Source organism: Mus caroli, chromosome 9, assembly GCF_900094665.2.
Source record: "Mus caroli chromosome 9, CAROLI_EIJ_v1.1, whole genome shotgun sequence".
Taxonomy (NCBI): Eukaryota; Metazoa; Chordata; class Mammalia; order Rodentia; family Muridae; genus Mus; species Mus caroli.
Genome location: NC_034578.1, coordinates 76,300,339 through 76,317,756, shown reverse-complemented (window position 1 = coordinate 76,317,756; position 17,418 = coordinate 76,300,339). Strand labels below are relative to the sequence as shown.

Below are 17,418 nucleotides of genomic sequence, written 5' to 3'. Positions count from 1 at the left end.
TTCTTCTTCTTCTTCTTCTTCTTCTTCTTCTTCTTCTTCTTCTTCTTCTTCTTCTTCTTCTTCTTCTTCTTCTTCTTCTTCCTCCTCCTCCTCCTCCTCCTCCNCCTCCTCCTCCTCTTCCTCCTCTTCCTCCTCTTCCTCCTCTTCCTCCTCTTTCTCCTCCTCCTTCAAGAATATATGTAATATTTTTTTAAACTATTTGTGTCCTTTGGAAAATGTATATATTGATGTTATGATAATACAAGGTAGGGGCACAGCTCAGTTGTAGAATATTTAGCTATATAGTTATGATGAGATTATGTTATTTCCATTTTCCAAATGATTTTTTAAATATGTCTTAAACTTGACATGATTTTGTGTGCCTATAATCTCAGCTACTCAGAAATGAAGAGGAGGATTGTTTGAATTAATCAGTTGGAGAACAGCTAAGGAAATAGGGATACTGCCATCTCTAAAAATATAACACCAGAAAACATAAGTCTGGTTCAAAAATGGAGGACCATCTTATAGAATAGGACAAACTCAAATGAAGTTCAGTGAGTTTCATGTGAAAAGAGAGAAATCAAAAGTCTATTTCTCAAACTCATTTCAATCATACTGCCATTTGACCATTCTGTTAATGATAGAGATAAATGGAAATGTTTGCCTTTAACATTGACATTATGTGCTTCAATTTAGCATTGTTCTCGTTAATCAAGAAGAAATGTCAGCATACTGTGGCTTGGAAGATTTTGTGTTTGCTGGCACTATGCGATATGGCTCCAGAAGATTGCCTTAGTGTGTATGGTGATTCATTTCCAGATGGAAACATGGGTTGAAAACTCCAGTTCTGAGATGAAGCAATATTGGAGTATATTCTTCTGAATTTGGGGAAGGTCATAATATCTGGATTGAAATAAAACCATGGGAGAAAGAGGTCACAAAGCACGTAGTACAGTTAAAGCCATCTAAATGGTTATCGATTTCTATCAACATTTCATATTTTTATTTTGATTTACCAGAAGTAAAGAGTCTGTTTTTATGAGACTGAAAAAGTAATGGCAAGGACATGTGAGCAATTTCTCTTTTTCAGTACAGAAAATTCAATACTTCAAATGTCAAACCATTACAAAGTGTAAACAAACATGTTCCTCTGAAGAAATAACAACCCAGATGACTTCAAGTATGTGTAATTTCTTAGAGGTCACTTTGTATGACACATGCATATGAAGAGAAGCATTTGATACACTTAAATTGTGGTATGATACCCGGAATAGCAACACATCTAGAAACCTATGCACATTCCAATTTATATCGCAACTCTCTCTATATTTTTTGAATCAAACCAATAACATCAATTTGATTGGGTAAATAATTTATTATTACCTACATGCATTTTGTTTACAATGTAAGCATAGGATATTCTCAAAAATATTTATTAAAATAAATTTAAATCTCAAAGTGGCTCATGCCTTTGACTCCTTGAAGTTGTGTTCCTACATTCTTGAATCTACCTGAGTAGTGCTTAATGATGTAACTCTTCTCATTATTGCAAAAACACAAGACAAGGGAGTGTTTCCAGGTTGCAGTGCCCTAGCCATTCAAGCACAGTAGCTTCTGTAAGGTCTACTGTGTGCTGCCAGAAATCTCAACACTTCTGGGTAATCTGTTCCCCCACCCCCAACCCCAGTCACTGTAGCTACTGCAATGCAAAGTAAGACTACAATTTTATCACTACTCACAGCTCTCCCCAACTTCATTGCAGGTTCTAATTCTTACTACGATGTAGAATGTTAGTCCCATGGAGTAGTTGTCTAAGGATACCATCTTTAAAAGGCCTATCCTTCATTCTTTGCTCCACAGTTTGTCCCTGTATTTCCTTTAGATAGGAGCCGTCTGGGTAAAGAATTTGGAGATGTGTGGGTGGCCCCATCCCCCAACCTGGGTTTAGCCTAACCTCTGGATATGGTCTCTTCACATTCTCCCTCTTCTTTGTTGGGCATTTCAGCTAATGTCATCCCTGTTGGGTCCTGGGAGCTTCTTACTTTCCTGGCATCTGGGACTTGCTGGTGGCTAACCCCAGTTCCCCATCCCCCATTGCTACATGCCTCTGTCCAAATTCCTGATTCATCTCATATACAGACATCAAACCCAGACATTATTGCAAATTCCAAGAAGTGGATGCTGACAGGAGACTGCTATAGCTATCTCTCGAGAGACTCGGCCAGAGCCTGACAAATAGAGGCAGATGCTTGCAGCCAACCATTGGATTTATCACAGGATCCCCAATGGAGGAGTTAGAGAAAGAACTGAAGGAACTGAAGGGGTTTGCAACCTCATAGGAAGAACAACAATATCAACCATCCAGACCACCCAGAGCTCTCAGGGACTAAACCAACAACCAAAAAGTACACATGGAGGAACCCATGGCTCTAGCCTCATATGTAGTAGAGGATGGCATTGTTTGGCATCAATATGAGGAGAAGTCCTTGGCCCTGTGAAGGCTCAATGCCCCAGTGTAGGGGAATGCCAGGGAGGTGAGTTGGGAGTGGGTGGGTGGGAGGGGGAGCATCCTCATAGAAGCAGAGAAAGGGGGGATGGGAGAGGAGGTTCTGGAGGGGAAACCAGGAAAGGGAATAATATTTGAAATGTAAATATATAAAATATCCAATAAAAAAAAGATTAAAAGTAAAAGATACCATCTTTAGGACAGACAGAGAGAATGGAGCCTCATGAAATTTCCTGAATAAGGAACTATTAGTGAACACACACACACACAACCAAAAATCTCAAAAACATTTTTGGAGATATATTTTATTTTTTCTCATATTGCTTTGTTTGGACTTTTTCTTTCTTTCCTTGCTAGGCTTTTGATTATATATTATGCTTTCCAATTTTAACTTTTTAATGTTTTCTTTGTGTGTATGTATATATACATTCCTCAAGTTTTTTCTTAGTTTCTTTCAGTTTTTTTTTAATTAGGTATTTTCTTCATTTACATTTTCAATGCTATCCCAAAAGTCCCCCATGCCCTCCCCACCCAGTTCCCTAAGCAACCACTCCTACTTCTTGGCCCTGGCATTCCCCTGTACTGAGGCATATAAAATTTGCAAGACCAATGGGCCTCTCTTTCCACTGATGGCCAACTAGGCCATCTTCTGATACATATGCAGCTAGAGACTCGAGCTCCGGGGGTATTGGTTAGTTCATATTGTTGTTCCACCTATAGGATTGCAGATCTCTTCAGCTCCTTGGGTACTTTCTCTAGCTCCTACATTGGGGACCCTGTGATCCATCCAATAGCTGACTGTGAGCCTCCACTTATGTGTTTGCTAGGCCCCGGCATAGTCTCACAAGAGACAGCTATATCAGGGTCCTTTCAGCAAAATCTTGCTAGTGTATGCAATGGTGTCAGCTTTCTTCCTTTTGTCTTTGTCTTTTTTATTTGTCTATTTTCTCAAGAGACAGAAAGAAGGGACGGATGTAGAAAGATAAGAAGGTGGGAGTGATGTAAGGGGAGATGAAGGAGGAGGAGCTGTGATCTGAATACATTGTATGAAAAATACTTTACTTTCAATAAAGATTAAGTTAGAAAAATTAGAACAGAAAAATTCATTTTCTAAATTTTTGAGAATTTTATGCATGTATACAATAAAGAATTATCATATCTACCTCTCATCTTTCTCCTTCAATTCTCCCTATGCCGTACTATCATGCCCTGTTCCATATTTTATGTAAATTCTTTTTGAAATGATCTTATTAGTCCAATTAGTATGGGTCATTTGTGCATGAATGCGGGGCCATTCATTGAAGAATAGAAATCCTGGTAATGACTGTATCTTCAGTAAAGAATGATTCTCCCTTCCATAGTAACTACCTACTTCCTGTAGCTTCTTACTATGGTGTGGGGCCTGTGTTTTGAGTAGCTTCAACCTATGTCAGATAACCAAAGCCACTCAGATCATGATTAGACTAGAAACTATAAAAAGTACTTTCAGTGTTTATTTGAAAATTTCGCACATTTGTATGGTATATTGCGATTATGTCCATCCAGTTCCCTCTAGTGTTCACCCATATTCACCCCAATTCAGTGACCTCTTTTTAAATTATTATCAATAACTTCAATAACTGAATATCATGGAAACTTTTAAATAACCAATTCATTGGCTAATTTGTCTATAATCCGTGATCTTGTCAGAGTCTGAGTTGGCTTTTCCAACTGAGATGCTTGAAAAAAGACTTCATAATAATTTTCTTCCTTCCTCCCATCTTTCCTTCCTTCCTTCCTTCTTTCTTTCCTTCCTTCAAAAGCAAAAGGGCTACTTAAATGGAGCCTATGGGATATCCTTAAACTGCAGATCCATTTATATTGATTCATAATGGCATCTTTGTCTTTTTATTGGCCTAGAGTGTGCATTTACTATTTTTATCTTTTACATGTGTCCTATAAATTAATCAACTTATTAAGAGATACATTAAGATTAATTTAAAACATTGACCATACTTTGTAAATAATGACTATGCTTAATGACATTCAGAAAACAAAATTTATAATTTCATAATAGTATATATACTCATGTTTTAAAAAACTATAAAAACTGAAATTTCTTCTGTTAGACTTAAGAAAGTTAATTAGCTGAGTAATGAGAAAAAAAATACCCTGTAACAAACAAGTATGTTTTGCCAAGGAGATTTTAAATTAGAGCTGTCAACGATGCACAGGCATATGGTATCAAATTTCCACTGGTGTGAGTGACAGATGTTTCAAAGCAGAGTCTTGTGACAATTTGCTAGATCAGGCTTGCAGGCACTTCAGAGAGTAAATCCTAAATCTGCTATTTCTGACAAATTTAGTGTTTGTTCTGGGGGCATCTTTAAATAAGTACCCCTTTCTTGTCAGACTAAACATGTGTTACATATGTATGAAAACTTATTTCTCGTCTTAAAATGGGGAAAATTGGAGAAATTAACTAGGGACTAGGGAAAAAGGATGGTGGGGGAGCCATAGACTAACAAAAACCCTAGTGGCAGGCAAGGGACACCTTTCTTTGAGTTGTTGGTCAGTGGTTCCAAAAGAGCCCCAAAACAATAAAGGCTATTTCCATTGCCCTTGATAATTTTTACATAACTTAAAAGTTAGAGCTTATTTTTGAAGGTACCACACACTTCAGTCACAGGGCTTTGAGTAATTGAGTTGTTACTGACCTGAAAGCAAGCTTCCTGAAGGGTAACTCATGTATCAGAAGGTGCCATGCAAGGTGGCAAAAGAAAAAATAGTAATGTCTTATAGCCAGCTCTTAAACCTGCAAACCTTAAATTTTGTCAAGCTCGCGAAACCAGATTGCCAAGAGATCATCAGTGGTGTGATAGTGGCACATAGATCTTATGGGTAACCAACAGCTATCTAATTGGCCACAAGGCCTGATCAAGAGGAGGGGTTTTATACTGAAGTCTACCCAATCACCCATGGTTGAACTGGTCACACATCATAGAGGAGAACCTCCTACTGCAATTTTGTTAAATTAATACAAATTCCAAATAAATTCTACATATGTATCATTATAATGATAGATAAGTTCAGCTGTTACCATTTATCAAGCAAACCTCTCTTTGAAGCACATGGAGACTATTACAGAGACTTATATCTGGTCAAAATGCAGAGAATAAATGAGTATATGGTACCCAGCCCCAGCTGGGGGATTTACAACACCATTGCTACACCTAAGGCTCAGGAGCATCATGGATGAAGAGTGGGAAGATTGTAAGGGACAGAAGACCCAGACACCTGCTGGGAGCATGTGTCCTCCAGACACAACAATGATGATGCGATTATGAATTCCCAACAATATGGTTGTCTGTACAAGACCATATCAGTCAACATTTTAGCATGGATGGGGGAAATTTTCCCAAGACCCCACCCATAGATTAAGAACTATACATAATTAATGGCTACTGGGGATGGAAAATCAGTTTTCTCTAGATATGAGTCATCACAATCATAAGTAGTCAGAGTTAATATTGCATATGGGCAACACAAGTTGGATTTAATGAATGGTATAAGTTTCAGTGTGCAAGTCTGTGGATGCATGTCTGAGTGTGTGCAAAACAATAATAATCATAGACTCATGGAGGACAAGGAAGGGGTTGAAAAGGGAAGAGGGCAGGGTGGAACTGATGTAAACACACTGTATTCATGTATTAGACTCTCAAAATTAAATTTAAAGTTAAAAAGGGGCTTGAGTGTATTTGAACCAAAAATGTTAGAGGAATCCATAAGAGGAAACTCTTAGATCCTCCTAAACTCACTCAGTTTTCCCCATTTTATTGATCTTTTACTGGAAAGCTTATGACTTTATGGAATGCAACAGAGAACATTCTTACATTCTTTTAAGATTAAAGGAGGGAGAATGTCCAGGGAATCCTATCCCACTTAAACTATCCTGATTCTGAAGAGAAGTGACACTGCTATTCATGGTGACAAATTTCAGTGTGAATTATTCTGCCTAAAACAAAAAAATGGTTATAAGTAAATAACCAGCTGGTATTTTTATTACATTACAGCACATTTGTAAGTGTGTATGTACATATATAAAGATGGTTAGACATGTTCTTTCAACAGTACAAGATTCTGTACAGCTTTTTTGGGTAGGGTAAACATTATGAGTTAAAAAGGGGTAGAGTAAAATGACATTCTTTTCTAAATATTAATTCTAATATAAGCAAAAATTAAGATATTTTTGGTACAAACAGCCAAATATACACTTGTTAAGGCGCATTTGATTTCTTTGATGATCTTTAGGCCCTGCTCCACTCCCCACAGTGGGCCTTTTCCAGTTTGGTTGCATAACAGTAGACAGAATGTTCCAGTAGTATGTGAACCGCCTTCCAAGTACAAACAGGAAACACATGTGTTTGTAGAATAAGTCAGAAGAGGACACGCTGGTTAGCGATCAGGTGGAAACTGAGTCCCTCTGGATAGTGACACTGGGTAGGTAGTACCAGGAAGGTCCCACAAGAAGTGGGGTTCCACAAAGCTCTGCAGCTCTGCTTGTCCCTTCCACGGTCAAGACTTTGTTTTTCTATTTCTCAGTTTGTTCATCTATAAAACTAAACCATTAAAGAAAAAAAGAAATCCATCATCCTAAGTTAGATGTTAAGTGTCTCTAAAGCTTCATGAACGGATGAGAAACTTAAATGAATACCTAATCCAAAGAGAATTGCCTACATTTCTGGCCTAGTCTTAAGGCACAATTGGGTTTTGTATGTATCTATGAGGGTGGGTTCTGAATATGAATTTTAAAAGCTAATTTAAGTGATAATATGTATTCAATCACATATTAGCTACATAATCTATCATATTAGGGGATCTATTTTCTCTACTTCTGCCTTTCACATTAATACTCTATTTTAAAAAGTCCCCTTTCCTTTTTATTATATGTATTTATTGTATTTCATTTACTTTTAAAAATATTTTTTAATTAAAATATAATCACTTTCCTTCTTCTCACTTCATGCCTTCCCCAAATCTCACTGAGTCTCACCTTTAGGGAAAATAGCAGCAACACCAACATGTAATTACTGCTAAGAAAAGGGGAATCAGCTTCTCCAAGGGATGTGTCCTCTAACTAGATATCTAATCCAAAATGGTCATCTGTGGTAGATTTAAAATCATGATATGATGAGGACAGTTAAGGATGCAATTGAGCACCTATAGTATTATAAATACATCCATTAAGTCAGCACGATATCACTCTTGCTGAACAAATGATGTGATGGAGTAGCGAGGCCAACCCAATGGTTACCTTACACACATGCTACTGATAAGGAAACTGAAACTCAGAAAAGACACTGCATGTCCAAGGAAGCAGAGCTGCACATCCAGAATCTGAGTGGTTCAACTGAGGTCAGGTAAAAGTCCTTATGACAAAATATACTAAACATAAAAACAAATATATTGTAGGAAATCTCTCATTGTGTGTGTATGTGTTTGTGTGTGTATGTGTTTGTGTGTGTGTGTGTTTGTGTGTGTATGTGTTTGTGTGTGTATGTGTTTGTGTGTGTGTGTGTGCACGCGCACATGTGTGCACCATGTATACATCACGTATACAAGCTACAGGTTGATGCTGGGTGTTTCCTCTACCACTTTCCTTGTTATGCTTTAAGGCAAGGTCTCTTGCTGACCCTAGACTTTCCTGTTTCTGCTAGCTTGTCTGACCAACAATGCAATAGGATCCATTTATCTTCACCCCCACCCCCCAGTGCTGGGATAACAGACAAGTAAATTTGTTCCCAGGTTTTATGAGGGTGCCAAGATCTGAACTTGGGTCTTCATGCTTACGTAGCAAGCACTTTACTCATGGATGTTTGATATGTGTTTTGTCCTTTCATTTTCAAATTTTTATTTTGATGTGTGATTTGTTGGTATTATTGATAAATATGATGATTAAATGACGTCTAAAATTACATAAAATAACTATATGACTAATCTTTGCCTATATTTTTAAATATAGTCATATGACTCTGACTAGGACTATATTTGAACTTATCTGTCTATTTTTGTAGACACCTTGATTATTCTAGATAGAAATTAGCTTTGTCACTATGAATGGTTGAATTACTAGGAAGATCATTCCTCATTTTAACAATTATTATTTATTATATTAACAATATTAATATTATATTATCAGTAATAATATAAATATAACATAAGTCAGTTTAGTGTTTCTCATATTAGTGTTTTTCATGTGTATGTATGTATGTATGTATGTATGTATGTATGTATGTATGTATTTAAAGATGATCAATGGGGACTTAATGACCAATCTAGGAGCTTGTCCTGGCTAGTTTTACATCTACACAAGCTAGAGTCATCAGAGAGGGGGGAGCCTCTTAATTAGTGATTGATGAGGAAGGGCCTTGCCCATAGTGGGTATGTATGGTTACCCCCAGGTTTGGTGGTCCTGAGGTCTATAAAAAAGCAAACTGAACAAACCAGGAGGAGCAAGCCAGTAAGGAGCACTCCCCCATGGCCTCTGCATCATCTCCTGCCTCCAGATTCCTGTCTTCACTGCTTTCTACCTATTATATGGAGCTGTGAATGAAATAAATCCTTTCTTCCCCAAGTTAATTTTGGTCATGGTGTTTTGTCAGAAAAATAGTAACCCTTATCCCTGTAAGGACAGTCTTCCTTTCTCTGTAGCTACTAAGTGTCTGTAGCTCTTCATTTGGGGGTGTGGCCTCTTGATACTTTATTTTTCCTGCCATTTTGGAATGTCAGCTGGTGTCATCATCAAGTAGGTTTTGTTTAATGACCATATTGTTATGATTTCATGAGAAAAATCTCCTGCCACATACAGAAGATACAATCTCCAATCTTGCCACAAAAGCCCTTGTCTTCTGACACAATCTTCCTTTCCTTCTTCCACAAGGTTCTCTGAGTCTTAGGTATAAGAGTTGTATTGTAGTATACCAATTGGTCATATCAGTCAGGCACCCCATATTTAGATGTCTGTATTTTGGCTATTTATGGTTTTCTATATGGTCTCTGTCTGCTGAAAAAACACGATACTTCGATGAGTGATAATGTGAATATAAGGATATGTGAATATAAGGATAGGTATTTGGAATGCATTTGAGGGTGACACTGGTATATGGCAGTAGTAGGTTCCCCTCTACGGTCTATAAAATCACCAACCACAGGGAGTTGACCAGGTACCAGTCACAGACTCCCTCCTATTGAGCAAGCCTTACACCAATTAAGTAGCTCTTGCTTATGTGTGTCCTGCTATTGCACTGTTTAAGGTATCCCACCATGCTGGACATCTTTGGGGCTCAGAGGCTCTACAACTTGACAGGACTTTTCATTGTTTTCTTCCTTGGCAGCTCGTATGGTGTCTGCTGATACCATAAGCCAAGTCCTCAGAAAGGAGGTTTCAGGAAAATCCCAGCATTATTCCTGCAAGTCTCATGCTGGAAGTGTGTGGCATCTTCAGCAACAGAGGCTTACTTTGAAGTTCTGGAAGGCAACCAATGGCAAGGGTGGATAGCCTGTATTGTTTGAGTTTCACACTCCTGGCACTGTGGTTTTGTTAGATAGCCTATGGTTTTGGGGGAGAGTATTATTAGTCCAAATGATATAATGAATATATTGAAGTGTTTATAGCAGTCGTTTTCACTCCATGTTACTTTTTGATATACTATTCACTAACAGAGTCAAACTTTACTTAAACTTGTGAGACATTTCTACATTTCATTCATAAATTTTAAGCAGTGTGAAAAAACCCAGTCATATGTTTTATTTAGAAATGATATTATTATTTTCATTAATGTTTGTCAGGCTAGTATTTCTAATTAAAAGAAATATTTATCGTCATCCAATATTCCAGCTGAAGAAATAAGATCAGTATTATTCGTGTATGTGTGTGTGTTTGAATACTAATAGCAAATGATTTTTTTCAATCTTTTTATTAGATATTTTCTTCATTTACATTTCAAATGCTATCCCGAAAGTCCCCAATACCCTCCCCTCACTCTAGCAAATTATTTTTATCATAGCCGGTTTTCTCTAAAATAATTTATTATTAAAGAATTCTCAGGGCTGGAGAGATGTCTCAGTGGTTAGAAGCACTGACTACTCTTCCAGAGGTCCTGAGTTCAATTCCCAGCAACCATATGGTGGCTCACAACCATCTGTAATGGGATTTGATGCCCTCTTTTAGTGTGTCTGAAGATAGTGACAGAGTGCTCACATAACACTAAATAAATAAATCTTTAAAAAAGAATTCTCTATTATTTTAATATTCTTACATTAAAAAATTGAAACTCAGTTGACTTCAGAGTGGAAGTCGACTATTTTAATTTTAAATTCAATGGTTTTTAGTTTACTATTTTTTTCTTGCTTATATGGAAAACTTAAGATTTTAAGATAGAAATTTTCTGTAAGAGTTTAAAAGTTTGTCAACATTGTAGTCATGAGGGTCACTTCGAAAAGGTCTCCCAAGTTCCATTATGAAGTAAATAGATGCTTTAATACTTCTTATAACAAAGGAATGAAGAGGCTTCTTTGTCTCCTCTATCTTTATGGCCACACCCACTCCTTCAAACCTCTGGTCTAGTACATCCCTACTAAAGTCATATTTGTTACTCAAGCTCGCCCCTCAAGTGCCACTAAATCACATTTTACAGCTTCACCCATGTAGGTAGAAGCCCTTGGGCTCAGGTATCCTCCTATCTGAACGCTGCCTCCGGGGACATGAATGTGCTGCTGGATGTAGGAATGGTTGTTTGATATCTTCCTGAGTTAAGCTGCAGCACTCCAGTTTAGGGCCCAACACACATTTCAGATATTTTGGGGGTTTGGCTAAAGAAATATAATTACCTGTAAGCCTATCTCAAACTTAATGAAGCAATCCCTCAACTCACAACTACCTTTCCTCAGTGTTCTTTACCTAACGAATGACATTCCTGAAGCACATAGACACATTCTTACCATATGTGTGGTCACAGAGGAATGGCAGTACTAAAGTCTATGAAGATATAGCATAGCATGTGTGGTCACAGAGTTCATGTTTCCTCCTGCCCTTTTTAAATTTTCTTAGGAAATACAGGCAGAAAATAAAGAAAAAGAGGTGGGTCTTGGCATGAATTTGGTTGAACAGAAATTCCAACTATACCAATTGTTAGGAATTATGTTCCAATGCAGTTATTAATCCTGTTGAAGCTCAATGTTTGCATGTGTTATGAGGTTAAACATCAAATCTATATTGCTTGACCTTTGGATTATCAAAGCACCGAGCATGTAATAAAATTTAATTAATACTCTAAGGAATACATTGAAAGAAAGTTTTCGACAATGGATTTTTAGGATCTCAGCTTCTCAGAGGGTATTTGGGGACAGTAGGGACACAAGGGAAAGAACCCAGCCTCTATAAACACTTGGTTCTTTAGAGGGCTCTGCTTTCATCTACTGCCACTTAGTAACTTTTGATGTGGGACATCTGTAATCACAGGATTCTCTCCTAAAAGAAAAGAATGCTTAAAGGGGTATAGGTTCAAAGTAGCACAGCAGGCACTATCTACCTGTATTTCTATATGAGTATGTGACTCATTGCTGCCACACAAGATGACTTTGTAGCTCTCTTAACTATAATATTGATTTATCTGTTTTCCCCTATGCACAAATTAGCCTTTTATTCTGTTTGATCGCCAACAAAAGAAGAATTCCAATAATTTGTTTAAAATTTTGTGATGTACTGTATAACTCAGTAAATAAGATTATAAATTATGAAAATGTCACTTCTCTGACTAATCTAAAAGTGTCAAGCACTGAAGTGTCTAGGGAGGATTCATTTTGTAATGTGGACAAAAGATAGCATTAGAAAGCCTTTTGGAGAAGAAATGATAACAAATATTGCCCGCGCTTTTGTGTGTCCCCCTGGTAAGAACACGCTCAGGGCAACCGGAATCTTCTGCAGCACAAGCTTTATTGCTTACCCCATCAGGAGCCAGTGGAGAAGGGAGCCAGAGAGAGAGAGAGATGGCGGAGCCCCCTCCCTTTTATGGAGGACTGTCCTCCGCCTCGGACGTGTCACTCCCTGATTGGCTGCAGCCCATCAGCCAGAGTTGTCGTCACGGGAAAGGCAGAGCACATGGCGTGGAAAGCTACCCCGGCACATGCGCAGCTTGCTTGTTTACTACTTAGAACACGGGTGTCAGTGCCATCAGCGCCATCTTGTAATGGCAAATGTGAAGGCGGCTCCTTACAAACAAATCCAGTATAAGAAAGAGAATGACCAAAGAAGAAAGTTCATGTGTGATGATCTCAAAGAATAAGTAGCCTCTTCCTTATTTCAACTCAAAACAAGCTAAATAAGACTAACAATAGTCTGAAAATTCTATAGGTGCCAGGATCTTTAATTATCCATTGTTCACTGAAGACTGCCTATCAATCTGTACTTTTTCTATTATTTTATTTTTTTACACTCCAGATTTTATTCTCCTCCTAGTACACCCTCCGACTGTTCCACATCCCATACTTCCTCTCTGCCCCCTGTCTCCACAAGGATGTCACCACACCACCAGACCTCTAAACTCCCTGGGGCCTCACTCTTGAAGGTTAGGTGCATCTTCTCACACTGAACACAGACCCAGAAGTCCTCTGCTGTGTATGTGTTGGCAGCGTCATATCAGGTGTTTTATGCTGCCTGGTTGGTGGTTCAGTGCCTAAGAGATCTCGGCGATCCAGGTTAATGGAGACTGCTGGTCATCCTACAGGGTTGCCCTCCTCTTCAGCTTCTTCCAGCTTTTCCCTAATTCAACCACAGGGGTCAGCAGCTTCTGTCCATTGGTTGGGTGCAAATATAGGCATATGACTCTTTCAGCTGCTTTTTGGGTCTTTCAGAGGGCAGTCATGATAGGTCCCTTTTTGTGAGCGCTCCATAGCTTCAATAATATTGTCAGGCCTTGAGGCCTCCCCTTGAGCTGGATCCCACTTTGGGCCTATTGCTGGACCTCCTTTTCTTCAGGCTCCTCTATTTCTATCCTGCAGTTCTTTCAGGCAGGAACAATTACAGGTCAGAATTTTGACTGTGGGTTGGCAACCCCATCTCTCACTTGATGCCCTGTCTTTCTGCTGGAGGTGGGCTCTACAAGTTCACTCTCCCCACTGTAGGGCATTTCATCTAGGGTCTCTTTTCTTTGAGTCCTGAGAGTCTCTCACCTCCCAGGTCTCTGGTGTATTCTGGAGGGTCCTCCCAACCTCCTATCTTCTGCGGTTTCCTGTTTCCATTCTTTCTGCTGGCTCTCTGGCTTTCCTTTTCTCCTACCCAATAACACATCATGTTCCCCTCTCCCACCCCCCTTTTCCCTCACAGGTCCCTCCTTCTCTCTGCCTTTGTGGTTGCTTTCTTCTCCCTCCTATGTGGGACTGCGGTGTCCTCACTTGAGCCTTTCAGTTTGTTGGCCTTTTTGAGTTCTGTGGACTATATCTTGGGTATTCTGTACCTTTTTTATTTTTGGCTAATATCCACTTATTAGTGAGTACATACCAGGCATGTCCTTTTGGGTCTAAGTTACCTCACTCAGGATGATATTTTCTAGTTCCATCTATTTAACTGTGAAACTCAGGATATCCTCATTCTTAATAGCTGAGTATTATTCCACTGTGTAAATGAACCACATTTTCTGTATTCATTCTTCTGTTGTGGAACATCTGGATGGTTTCCAGCTTGTGGCTTCCATAAATAAGGCTGCTATAAACATAGTGGAACATGCATCCCTGTGGCTTAGTGGGGCATCTTTTGGGTATATTCCCAAGAGTGGCATTGCTAGAATATACCTTCTTCTTAGTACCTCATGGTACCTTCTCCAGAATCGACCATATAATTGGTCACAAAACAACCCTTAACCAATACAAGAAGATTGAAATAATCCCATGCATCCTATCAGATCACCATGGCCTAAGGCTGGTCTTCAGTAACAGCAACTGTGGTTTAGCTGGTCCTCTCTAATATCCTCCCTGTCTCTTTCCCTTTGTAAGTATGGCAGTAAGTGACTATAGTTTCCTGGTGATATTTACCTCTGAGTCCTTACTCCCTCACCCAAAGTGCTTTTGTTTAGGGCCGGTGGATCATCAGAGTCTACTGAAATTCACTTTTGTATGTAATTCAAGATGGTCTGTGCAGAAAATGAGAATTTGGGCAGAGTTGGGAAAGAGCTAATCACCATGCCATATGAAAGGCCAAGTGTTTGATATTCACTTGATGGTTGTGAGTCACACAATGGCATCCCCACAGCAGTGCATCCACAGATTCAGAGCATTCATTGTCTAATTATTTCTTCAAAAGCAACTTTTCAATAAAATTAATAAGAACACATAATGCTACTGGAAACATTGTCTCTCCAGTCTAGCTTCCTTTCTGGAAGTATAAAATTATAAACACCCTCTAGCAAACATGCTACAAATGATGTTAGTTTATGCATATGATACATTTCATAGGAATACAACATTATTTTTTAGCAAAAGCTGTCAACCAAGAATCAGTTTAATGGTTCTAGATGTTAAAAAATTGTGTGTGACACAAATATTTATTTTAATTTCAAATTGATCACGGACATATTCTCTTGGAAAACTAGCAACGATAATCCATTAATTAAATTTGATTTTGTAGCCAAGCTAAATGAAACATCAATGATCTGAAATTATTTGAAACTTCACTTAACAAAATTCTGTTAAGTGCATGTAGGGATTTCTGTGTGCCAAACATGATGATCTGGAGGTAAATAGAAAGGTAAGACTTGGCTTGCTTTTTCAAGAGAAAGTGGTTATAACAACAAATGATGTCAGAGCATCATTTAATAAATGGACTTGCATAGAGGTCATACGGATATCATACATACCAAAAATACCTGATTCACTTTGGAAACAACAACATTACATTGCTTAAAAGAGGGCTTTGCTGAATACACATAAAAAAGCTTTTAAAAAGAGGGGGTATGAGCCCCACTCAGAGGTAAGATGCTTGTAATGCACTAAGGGGCCACAGCGCTGTACTGAAATGATGTGATAAATGGAAAGAGGTATCAATTATAGGTGAATCCATTCTGTATCTTCAAAGGCCCAGAGTGTACATTACATAGGCAAGATGGAACTCCCGCAGTATGTAAGATCCTTGAATTGTTATGTGCATTCCAGTATCAGTCGGACTTTCTGGACTGCATATATAATTTATTTATTTGAAAAACCAATAAATAAATAGATGAATAAATAAAGTGAAAAAGTTTTTTTTTTAATTAGTATTTTTAAACTATCCATGACAGTTCCTGACAAAGAGAGGTCTCTCATTAAGTACATGCGAATTGGATAATATGTGATACTAACTAGAGTCAGAAATTTCAAAAGAATGGGGCAAGAAGAATTTAAATGTAACTTGTCCTCTAGGTGGACATGCGTTGTAAGTCATTAGTATGGTATAATACATACCTTGAGACAAATCTATAATGAGATGCAAATTTGCACTTCTCCCCCGCCCCTTAAATAGTTGTTTATTGGCAGTGGGCTGGAAGGGATAGCAGGATTAGCATTCACAGATAACACATGAGGGCAGCAGCAAGAGTGATGGGAGAGAGCCTGAAGGCCCCTCTTCAATAGCAAGTGAATAGGCAGGGGCCTGCGGTGTTGATGGAGCAGCCTTAGATCAGCTCTGGTTAGTAGGCATGGTTAGAGATGAAGAGAGATTCACTGGCTGGGGCTCCAGATTGGCCACTTGGGATATTCTTTCTTTGACAAGCGAGGCTATTGGCCAGGTCTTGCTTGATGTACTCCTCCTGGGCTGCCTTCAGGTTCTCCTTCTTCCCACCCCAGGCCTTTAGAGCAGAGGCCTGCAGGGCTCGGCCATAGGATAAAGTCAAGGCCCATGGCTTCAGCAGGAGACACTTATTGATAGCACTGAGATTGATGGATGTCTCTCCGTCACTCTGCCCTCCAGACAGGAAAGTGACCCCAGAGACAGCAGGGGGCACTGTCCAAGGAAGTGCTGGGACTGTTGCCATGGCAATTTCCTCATTGGAAAATTACTGGGTGCTAACATGGCCAGGGCTGACCATGTTGGGCTTCAGCTATGTGCCTTCTGGATAGACATGGTTGTCGCTCAGGGCCTTGTAGACAGCTGCTAGTATCTTCTCGGTTACTTACTGGCAACACTTCACATCATGGTTTCCATCAGGGAGAATTTCAGGCTCCACAATGGGTACAATGCCATTCTGCTGGCAGATGCTGGCATAACGAGCCAGAACATTGGCATTTTCCATGATAGCAAGGGCTGAGGGAATATGTTCCCCAATATTTAGCACACAGCGCCACTTGGCAAAGTCGGCTTCATCCTTCTTATACTGGGCACAGCGTTCTGACAGTCCATCCAGCCCTTGGGTAGTAGTCTCGCCATTGCTTCCTGCCACACCCTTATCTATTCATAAGCTTCGTTCTCTTGGAATGTGCAGCAGAGCGAGGTTCTGGTGACCCTAGCCGCGTTCGCTCCTTAAGTCCTTTCACCTAACCACCGGCGTACCCGGCAGACTCACCCCGTCCTGTTCCAGGAAAGTTCTGCCACCGGCACCATGCCTTACCCATACCCAGCACTGACCCTGGAGCAGAAGAGGGAGCTGTCTGACATTGCTCACCGAATTGTGGCTCCGGGCGAGGGCATCCTGGCTGCAGATGAGTCCACTGGAAGCATTGCCAAGAGCCTGCAGTCCATTGGCACCGAGAACACCGAGAACAGGCGCTTCTACTACCAGCTGCTGCTGATTGCTGATGACCATATGAATCCCTGCATGGGTGGGGGTGTGTGGGGGCGTGATCCTCTTCCACGAGACACTGTACCAGAAGGCAGATAATGGACATCCCTTCCCCAAGTTATCAAGTCCAAAAGGTGGTGTTGTGGG

At 39.5% G+C, this 17,418-nt stretch overlaps 1 pseudogene; it reads right to left on the bottom strand.

Moving 5' to 3' along the window:
- Positions 1 to 15,997: 15,997 nt before the first annotated feature.
- On the bottom strand, positions 15,998 to 16,944 carry LOC110301913 (annotated as a pseudogene).
- Positions 16,945 to 17,418: the final 474 nt, after the last annotated feature.